The sequence below is a fragment of the Myotis nattereri genome, assembly GCF_964212035.1.
Source record: "Myotis nattereri genome assembly, chromosome: 5".
Lineage (NCBI taxonomy): Eukaryota > Metazoa > Chordata > Mammalia > Chiroptera > Vespertilionidae > Myotis > Myotis nattereri.
The window spans coordinates 73,560,646-73,571,795 of NC_138080.1; positions in this window are offsets into that span (position 1 = coordinate 73,560,646).

Consider the following 11,150-nt stretch of genomic DNA (forward strand, 5'->3'; position numbering starts at 1 on the left):
AAAATCTCAAACTATAAAATAATAAATAGAAATTAGAGAAGTGAAAAATAAAGTTATTGGCACAGTCAGCTTGGCTCAGTGGTTGAGCTTCAACGTATGAACCAGGAGATCGGGTTCGATTCCCGATCAGGGCACATGCCTGGGTGGTGGGCTTGATTCCACATGTGGGGGGCGTGCGGGAGGCAGCCGATCAATGCTTCTCTTTCATCATTGATGTTTCTATCTCTCTCTCCCACTCCCTTCCTCTCTAAAATAAAAAAAAAAATTTTTTTTTAAAGAAAAGTAAAGTTACTGTAATGAGGAACTCAACAAATGGCTTAAGGACAAATTAAAAGCAGCTGAGAAAGAATTTGTGTAGCGGAAGAGCTAAGAAAAGATAGCTTGAATAATTCACAAAGAGACAAAGATAAGGAGAAAACAAGACACTAGGGGCATATAGAGGGGAGGGGAGGATGAGAATGCTTAACATCATTGTAGGTGGGGTCTTAAAGGAGAGCAGAAAAGTGGAGCAGAAACGATTTGAAGAGATAATGAATACAACCTTTGTAAAACTGATGAAAGACATAAAACCATTTTTCAAAGAGTACGAACAGCAAGCAAGGTAAATACAGAAGACAATCCACACCTAATCACATCAGTAACTGTTGAAAACTAAAGATAAAGAGAAAATTTAAAAGCAATCAGCAGGCTAAGAAAACCTTAAGGATTATATTCTCGTGTGTGACAGCTAAATTAGAACCTAACTTCCATACAGCAATTGTGGGAAACAGGAGGCGGCTGAATGATATTTGCAAAGTGCTGATAGAAAATAGCTGCCAACCAGAATTCCATACACAGCAAAAATGCCCCTAGAAAATTAAAGTAAAAAAAGGAAAAGATATTTTCAGGCATGCAAATGCTGAAAGAATTATCACTAGTAGAGCTTACTGTTGGGAAGAAAAACACCTCTTCCAAAGGAATATACAAGGTCTCAGGTGGGAGATCAGAGATGCCAGGTGGTCAGAAGAGAAATAAAAATGGCAAAAATGAGAGTAAATCCAAATAAAGTTGGATAGGATAAAAATAATGTACTGATGGTTTATATTTCACATATTTACTTATATACATATATTACTAGAGGCCCGATGCACAACATTGGTGCACTGGGGGAGGGTCCCTCAGCCCGGCCTGCACCCTCTCACAGTCTGGGACCCTCGGGGGATGTCTGACTGCCAGCTTAGGGGTCCTTTGTGCTGCTGTGAAGACCGGAGAGGCTCCCACCACTGCCGCTGCACTCGCCAGCCATGAGCCTGGCTTCTGGCTCAGCAGCGCTCCCCCTGTGGGAGCACACTGACCACCATGGGGCAGCTCCTGCATTGAGTGTCTGTCTGCCCCTTGGTGGTCAATGCATGTCATAGTGACTGGTTGTTCCGCTGTTCAGTCAATTTACATATTAGGGCTTTATTATATAGGATTGTTATAACTATTTATTTACATATTTGCTTACAATGGCTAAAAAAAGCACGTAAGTTGGAAGGTAGGTATATAAAGTGTTTTAAAGAACTACGAGAGAGAGAGAGACTCCATGTATTGAAATGTTAAAAATTAATGAATCATTCACCCCCTCCCTGTCTCCTCTCCCATTACTGTGCAGTCCAAAGCCATCTGATGGAGGTTAGCAAGTCTCTGCCATGGCCCAGAGCAGGTAGCAGAGGTATAAGAAAGGGGGACTTACTAAAATGCATACTTCTGTTTGAAATTCTGTGGTGAATTCACAGAATTTTTTTTAAAAGCGTAAGAGCGGATGGTGAACACTTAAAAATGCCCAGCTTCCTTGGACTGTATGTACACCCAGGTTCTCTCAGTCGCCAGAATCACAATGAGAAACAAACAAACTCTAGAGCAGTGATTTTCAACCTTTTCATCTCATGGCATACATAATGACTAAAATTCTGCAGCCCACCCAAAAATGTATTATATTTTTTACTGATTTTTTAAAAATATATATTTTATTGATTTTTTTACAGAGAGAAAGGGAGAGGAATAGAGAGTTAGAAACATTGATGAGAGAGAAACATCAATTCAGCTGCCTCCTGCACATCTTCCTACTGAGGATGTGCCCGCAACCCAGGTATATGCCCTTGACCGGAATCGAACCTGGGACCCTTGAGTCCGCAGGCCGACGCTCTATACACTGAGCCAAACCAGTTAGGGCTTTTTTACTGATTTGACAAAAAAAGAGGTATAATTTTAATTCATTCACACCACAAGGCTATTGTTGTGTTGGCTGTTGTCATTTTTCTATCTGACAATCTGCGGTGGTCGGCAAACTGCGTCTCGCGAGCCACATGCGACTCTTTGGCCCCTTGAGTGTGGCTCTTCCACAAAATACCGACTTCTGCGCATGGGCCACGAAGTTTCAATCGCACTGTACGTGCGCGTCTGCACGTGGTATTTTGTGGAAGAGCCACACTGAAGGGACCAAAGAGCCGCACGTGGCTCGCGAGCCGCAGTTTGCCGACCACGGATCTAAGGGAAAGAGATCAGTGCTCCTGATGAAATGGCCAGGAATTGCATGTGGGTTTTTGTTGTGGTGGTTAGTTCTCACCTGAGGATATCTTTTCCACTGCTTTTTAGAGAGAGAGAGAGTGGAAGGGAAGGATGTCAATGGACAAAGTAATCAATTGTTTAAGTACATGTTGAAGAATGCCTCTCTCCTAAGAAGTATCAACTTCAAAAGAACTTTTCTTTTAGAAACACATGCCACCGGTCACTAATAGAAGTGCTTTTTATGACAGCTTACTCTGTCTTTCATCGAAGCAGCCAGCCACAGGTGCCTTTATGAGGGATGTTTATTGTGTGGCACTAGCTCGAAAATCTTAAATTCAAAGATCTTTATGATTCATCTTCTTGATGGCATAGAGATTATGAGCATGATTCTCAATGTTTTCTTTACAGAGGAGTGTATTTCATAGATATTTACCGTGAAGCTATATTTGGTTATGTCTTTTTTGTTTTGAAAATATTATCTTAAATTGTTAAAAGTATTCTGGGAATAAAATTCATGACAGTGTTCTCTCAGTATGTGGACAGACACTCATTTTAAAGAAAGAAATCATGCACTCACATAGTGGTGCTCAGCGGAGGGCAGTATAACTGGACTCTGCTTCCAGTCTGCGTGGGGCCCAGAGGGCTTGTTTTCCGATCCACACAATGTCGCTATACAGTTGAGTGAGCCGCCCCATGGAAGCATTTCTTCTAATCACCCCAAGGACTGTCCAGCCCACCTCCTGCAGGGCAGAGAGACGCTGAGAAGGACCACTAGCTCCAACTTTCTGCCCACTTGGCAGACACAGCAATTTTTATATGCCCTCAAATTCCACTCGAGATACATGGGGAACTTAGGGTGTTTTTTCTCCAGAACTCTTTGCCCAGAAGTAGCTTGCCTCTCTAGATCACTTTCTGTCTTAGTTTTAGGTAAAGCCCTCAAACTAAGGACATATTTAGCAACTATGTCCACACTTCAAAACCAAACACTGTCCTCCTTACCTAAGGTTTGCAGACGAAGTGAATGTCCACTTTTGTAAGGATATCCAGAATGAACATCTCGAAGACCTAAGTGTGAAGAAGCTTACAGTGTTTTCTGAGCAGGGGTGCGTTGGAACGCTATGGAATTTCCACTCCCTGTCCCCATCAGAGAGGGGGGCACATGCTCCCCCCTTACCTCAAACCCAGTGGTAGGGGCTCCAAGGAGACCCTACAGCAAAAAATCCTCTGAAATCCGAGGAGTTTGTGCATCTTTTTAGCTTCTGATCTCAGCTGGTGACCATCATTTTGTTTTCTGTATCTGTGAGTTTGTTTCTGTTTCATTTTTGTTTGTTTGTTTGTTTATTTACTTACTTATTTATTTATTTATTTAATGATTCCACATGTAAGTGAACTCACATGGTTTATGTCCTTCTTTGTCTGACTTACTTCATTTAGCATGATGCCCTTTAGGTCCGTCTATGTTGTCGAAAATGGCAAGATTTCATTTCCTTTTTTATGGATAATATTTCATTGTCTATATGTACCACCTTTTTTAAAATCTAATCGTTTATTGATGGGCACTTGGGTTGCTTCCAGGTCTTGGCTATTGTAAATAATGTTGTAATAAACATAGGGGTGCATATACCTTTTTGGATTAGCATTTTGGATTTCTTTGGATAAATATCCAGAAGTGGAATTGCTGGGTCTTAAGGTAGTTCTATTTTTAACTTTTTGAGGAACCCATAGTGGCTGCACCAATTTGCAATCCCACCCACAGTGCATAAGGGTTCCCTTTCCCCCGCATCCTCACCAGCACTTGTTGTGTGTTGATTTATGGATGATAGCCATTCTGGCAGGCGTGAGGAGATTTCTCGCTGTGGTTTTGATTTGCATTTCACTGATGATTAGTGGCCTTGAGCATCTTTTCATGTGTATGTTGGCCATCTCTATGTCCTCTTTGGAGAAGTTTCTGTTTATGTCCTGTACCCATTTTTTAAGGTGCCAAGTTTTAGTAAAAGAGTTAAAGGAAGAGGACTGACTATGCCTAGAGGATTCTATGAAAACTGATGGGAAGAATGAAGGTTTGGGAGAGATGATAGCAGGTGAGCTGGAGTGCTCCAGAAAATGAGAAAATCTGTACAGAAGCCATAAGTGTGCTGTTTCTGGTGGAAGGGAGACTCAGCATGCTTTGGAGAACGGCAAGAGTTGGATGTTGCTGAAGTGTGGGGAGTGTGATCAAAGTGGCCTGGAGAAGCAGACAGGGGAGAACTTGATAGCTTCTTCAGTCATCCAAGTATCCCAGAATATTCCAAACTGAGGATGTGTGAGAGGAGACTTCTTTCTGAATGACTTAAAGATGAAATGATCATGAAATCCAGTGTTTGACAATTAATAGTAAAATGTCCATTGTAATTTAAACACAATGTGATTCTTACAACAAGCTCTTATTATACAGAGTAAATGGCAAGTCCAGTCTGCACCTGACGTGACACCTGAGAGAAATACTAAGGTCTCTTGCTTCCTTTTTCTTCTTGATACCATAAATTTCCACCGAAAGTACCAGTGGATCTGCTGCATGTATAGGCTTGAGTAACATCATCTATATTTTGACTCAGGTATTTTCACCTAATCTGTCTGGGGAAATGTATTGGAAAAATATAGGAATATTTGATTTCTTCTTGAGCTGATTGTCTTTATAGTATTAAAATGCTATGAAATGTAGGGTTTTGTTTTTTTTTTCCTTCCTGGTAACTTAATTCACTAGATGCTAGGTCACAGCTTTCATGTGTGAGATTTTTAAAATTTCTGATATGTGAAGGGATTTCATTGCTTCACAGAAGAGGAAAATGAAGTTCAAATATGTGCTCTTTCCCAATGTTTTTCCTTACAACTATAGAAAAATAACCAAACTCTCCTAAACTTACTGGGAAGTGCCTTCAATTTGTTCAAAAGATCCAAATCCATGGTCAGTTCACTTTGTCTAAATAATCTTTGCCTCTAATTTTAGGTGTTAGAATTGATTTTGTTGGAATTTGTCCTTGACTTGACGCTAAAACAGCCACTTCCACAAACATTCTTTTCAAATTGTCACATCTGAAAAGATCCTTCAGTTGTTTCATTTTTAATCAGATACCACCCCTCCCCCATCCCACTGTGAGCTTCAGCTTGGAGCATAGCCCGACTGAATACTGATGAGGTGATAACTTCAAAGAAGATGTCATTGGCTCACCATAGCAGGTTGGCAGCTGCAAGACAGGGAACTCAAGTGGCATGTCCTGGATGATTCCTATCCTTTATGACTGTGGAACAGACTTACGGAGTGACTTCTCAGTTATGTCATCTATCTCCTACTCGCATTACTAATATGAGAATTAATAGGAGAGTCTAAGAAATGGTGGCCTCTTATCTCAGAAAACATCTCATTCATAGAATCCTGTTGACATTTTGAAACTTGGGGATTTCAAGACTTGTCACCGTCTTTCAGGCATCTTCTCATCACGTCATAGATAATGACTTTCAGTGATGCATAGTCAGAGTGATGGATATGTTATCACCTGACTTTGGTAAGGTTCCTCAATCACAGCAAAAGGGAGGTTTGGGTGGGATTAGGGTTAGGGTTAGAATTAGGGTTAAGACCTTTCCCTCTCACCCTTGTTGTCCCCTACTGTTCCTCCTGATGAACATAATCTGCATTCTTCTCCCTGACCATCCATGTCAGCAGATAAATTAACGGTCCATGAAGTATAAGTTTTCCTGTCACAACTCTAGAACATGAAAATATATAAAAAGAATTAATTGTAGTCATGTTTAAGGTTAATATAACCCACCGTCAGTAACATAAATGAGAGAGCAATTTTTTTGGGACAGAATACTCTGGCACAAAAGTATTAACTCAGAGCGTACATTCTACTGAAAGTAAAATCAGAAGACAAGCTGCAAGTAAAAAAAGAGATATTTAATTGAAACCCTAAAATCTTTAAATATATTCTTGCTGTGATTTATTTAATATAAACATAGGTAATAGATAGTTTGAGTATGCATTAAATTCATTCATAAAATATTAGTGACAGCCAAGGCTGCTTTCAAATACTGATTATTAACATTATATTTTCCAGTTTTTAAGGAATCCCTCTCATCCACTTTCATTAAAGCCAATTTGGCTGAACAATTTTTCAAAGTGATATTGATAATGAGGGTTAGTGCTTCTCATCCCAACTCACATTCCTATAAGCTAAGGTGAAATACATAGACCAAAGAATTATTCCCAGAAAGCCAAGTCTATACCTGGGGCACAATAAATATTACTTACCATTTAGCCTAAACAAGAACTATCACCACTAAATGTAATGGGCTCAAAAATTCAAGTCTCTGAAAAGTCCCCGTTTTGCTGATTCACTCCCCCTTCCAGTATTATATAGCTCCATAAAATAGTTACTTAATATTTGACCTCCTTAATAGTCAGATCAATTAAATCAAATGAAATATTTTCACTAGAATCTTAACCATAGCAGTTCTCCCAAAGACTCAAATGCCATATCCTTTATTTCCTTGGCTTACTTTCCTTGGGGTAAAGGTTTGGATTTAATTAGCACATTATTAAGTGCCCAGTGTATACCAGGCATTGATTTATGCATTTTCACACATGTAATCTCATTTAATTTTTAAATGGAAGACTAAACAAACAAAAAAGCCTCTCAGTGGTGTCAGTAAGAGGAACATTTGTTGGGATTTTTGAAACTACTAAAGCCCTGATTTGAGTTACACAAAATGTGAGTAAATATGTTTTCATGGACCGTGTTCTCAGAAAGATTTTGGCCTGATTATTTGAATAGGTATAGTTGCCATGCTTCCTGAAACAAAGTGAACTTGTTTCACATCTGTTCTGTGTCCACAGTACTTTACATTATCTTGATATAATAGGCATTTGTTTTGCTTACTCTCAGACCGTAGCCCTGAAGTCTGCTTAGTATTGCTTCACGTTGATCCTAGTTGCTCCTGCTATTTCTCCGGGAACAGTAAAAAAGATATGCCTGGTATTAGCAGTACTGTTTCCACTTTGATCTTTATCACTGCACTTCTGCTGAGCTTTATCCACTTTCACATTCTCATGACTGGAATTTGCAGGCGTTGCCTTAACTATATGTGCACTTACAAGCTTCTCTAGCTCTTACAGCAAGGATTTTAGGGGGAAGTTAGGGAAGAATACAGTTGAAAACCTGTCATACTAATATTTCTCCGTAGCAGTGCTGTGGGAGCATGTCGTAACAAAACTTTAACCACCAGACCTCCTCCTCATTGTCTCCAGGACTTTGCTTATTGCTATCACCTATTCCTTCTGATTCATGGTGCTTTCCTTCTCTAGAAATCATTCCTGTAGGAGAGTTAACTTTACAATACACGTCTTAGAAAAACAAAAGTCCCCTTGACCCACTTCCCCTTCCATTGGAGTCCCATGTTTTCCTCTCCCCTTGGTAGCCAAACTTGATGGAAAGTACATTACTATGTCCTATCTCTATTTCCTCACCACCCATCAAGCTCCAGCTCATTCCCTTCAGCTTCAGTCTCCAGAACAACAACAAAACTGTTCTTATCATTGACTTCCACTTTTCCAAATCGCATTCGATGTTTTTTACTCGTGTTATTCAGATTCTCAGTTGCATTTGACATAGTTATTCTAAAAGTTTTCTCAAAATATTCTTCTCTACTAGTTTCCCTGAGCTTCTCCACTCCTGCAGCTGCTCCTTCTATGCGTCTCTCCTCCTTATTTATCTGTATGATAAAATTTGGAAGTTGCAAGGGCTATGTCCTAGACTTTCTCTTATCTCTTGACATTCTCCCTTTGGTTATTTTATCCATTCTTCTGGCTTTAAATATCATCTATACAGTGAAGGCCACTCTCCCATCGAAAAAAGTTATTTCTTGTTTAGCAGAGAGATAGAATTGGAAAGTATCATTTAGGACCTTTTCACTTCATCTCATTTTGCCAAAAAAAAAAAAAAATCAGTAGGGAAATATTATTCTGTTTTGTCTTACTATTCAGTATTTGATAGTCTTCACATAAATATTTTCTATTATTAATTTCCTCTCTTCTGTGTAGTCTTCATTCTCTAATGTCTCTCAATGTTCACTGAGTTACTGTGAAAGCCACAGCGTACAAAGCACAGCTCTGTGTTTGGTGGTGATGTGTGATTATTTTGGACTTTGTATGATATGGTAGCTACAACCCAGAACTTATCTATTGGAGACATAAGAAACACATACATAAAATATTTACATGTTAGGACAGTCAATAATCTATATTCTAATAAATATACATGTAACAGTTGGTATGGCATTCAGAGGAAGTAAAGGTAAATATCAGCTGGAGTAATCTAAGGAACTAGATCTAGAAGATGCTTTCCACCCCAAGATTATTGTTTTAATAATGTGAAGGGTCTTCTAATAGTCCTATCATAGATTAACAACAGCCTTAAACATAATCAATTCTTGGTACTAACAATTCCAACTAAGAGGACTTTTTCTAGAGAAATTATCAAAATTAGGCATATAATTTAATTTATAAGAATGTGTTTTAGAATGTTATTCATAATAAAGCATAAGATGCACATATCCACTATTAAATGAAGTATGTGAATTTAGAATACCAAACAGCATATTGAAGAAAAGTATATGTACCAATTATGTAAAATAAGGCTGTTTATAAAAACAGAATATGGAAATATAAACTATGTAGAATATGATATTAATAGCAGTAATGTCTGGATGGTTGATTTTTGTGCAATACTTGATTATGTACTTCTCTGTATTAAATTTTTAAAATGATAATTACACGCTGTGTGAGCCCAAGGTCCATCAGTGCTGTTAGCTGCCATGCTACCCCAAAGAGATTGGTTCAGATTTGGGAAGGCCTCTTCCTTCTTTGCATTCTCTTGTGTTTTATAAAAATTTAAAAATAATGTTGGTAGTCGTCCCAAAATGGTGAAAGCCATAAGCATAATGAGAGTAGAATGAAAGTCTTTTTAACAAATGAAAATCTAGCTAAATTTTGACAACAAATGTGCACTTTTGAATTTATAATAGGGTGATTTTATAAGCAAGTGAAGAGTGACTATGGTGGAAACATTTCCTTTGCAAAAGAATTATTTCTCATCCTCTGCATTTAAAGGGTTGGATGGTTAGTTGCCATTTAATATTATTATTTTTAAAATCCTCATCTGAGGATATGTTTTCCATTTATTCTAGAGAGAGAGGAATGGAGAGGAAGGGAAGAAGGAAGGGAGGGAGAGAGGAGAGAGAGAGAGAGAGAGAGAGAGAGACATCTATGTGAGAGATAATCATTGATTAGTTGCCTTCATATGTGCCCCGACTGGGAATCAAACCCAGGACCCTTCCATGCAGGAGATGATGCTCCAACCAACTGAGCCACACTGGCCCTGGGTGCCACTTAATATTCTAATATGGAAAAGTTAAGATGTCTTGGAGTAACCATGGAAGACTCACTGGATCTTAGTTGGACATTAGATTCTAATACTGACAGGTAGAAAGGTTCAGTTGTTCTGAGGAATTGTACATGTTTTTGTTGGTAACTTCTAATGCATTTTCAAAACCAAGAAATGATTTAACTGTAGAGCTAAAGATGAACCATTGGAATAATCTAGTTCTATTTCCTGTTTTCAACAATGGAAAATTGTAAAAGTGCATTCCAAAGCAATTGAATTACCAACCCAAGATTTCACATATAGTCAGACTAGATTAGACCAGAAGCCAATAATAGTTCTTTCACTATGATTTACACATGAATATTGCTTGTTTGTATAAGGTGTAAACATGCTTTTTTGTGTCAACATTTGTTAGTCTTAGAAAATAATCCCATAGTGACTAGTTCAAAATTTTACAGCCAGCTCGACTATATCAAACCATGATAATTAGAGACTTCTACAATTAAGACTGCTACAATTTAACCACTACAGTTTTGTGGGTCAGGAATTTTTATTATTAATTTCAATCTACGTGTATTCATAGATATATAGTACTTACATATGTAAATCATTTGTACTATGGGCATGTTTGTTTTGTTGTTATGGAATTAGTCCTAAGAAATAATTCTAAAATGATAAAATTGGCCTATGTGTGTACATTTGAAAGCAAAAAATAGAAAATAAAACAGTGCTTCAAGAATCAGAGCTTATTTTAGAAATGCAGGAAAAATAACACAGAACTCTGGCCATCTGTGCATATATGGTCAGCAAGAAGACTCATGCACTCAGAGCAGGCTATGTGACATGCCATAGAGATATGTAACGAGGCCAACATATTTCCTGAAAACTTGTCTTGCAAAACGTTGCCCTGTTTACAGTATTTCTGTGCATACTAAGGTATTGCTCTTGCACATTCAACGTGGACAAAGAGCCTGTTGTTCATGCAAAAAGTCCCCCCCCCCCTTTCCATGTTATTTGATACCTCATGGCCACTAGTGATCTAAAGATGTCTGGGTGCTGAAGCAAAGAAATGGAATGAGGCAGTTAGGGCGTTTGTACACAGACTCCTGGGTGGGAAAATTGGTAAGCTTTGTTTGTTTTTTCGAAGCTTTATATAGATGAGGATCTGTGGCGTGTTCATTTTTCCTTGGCCTTGTTCCCACA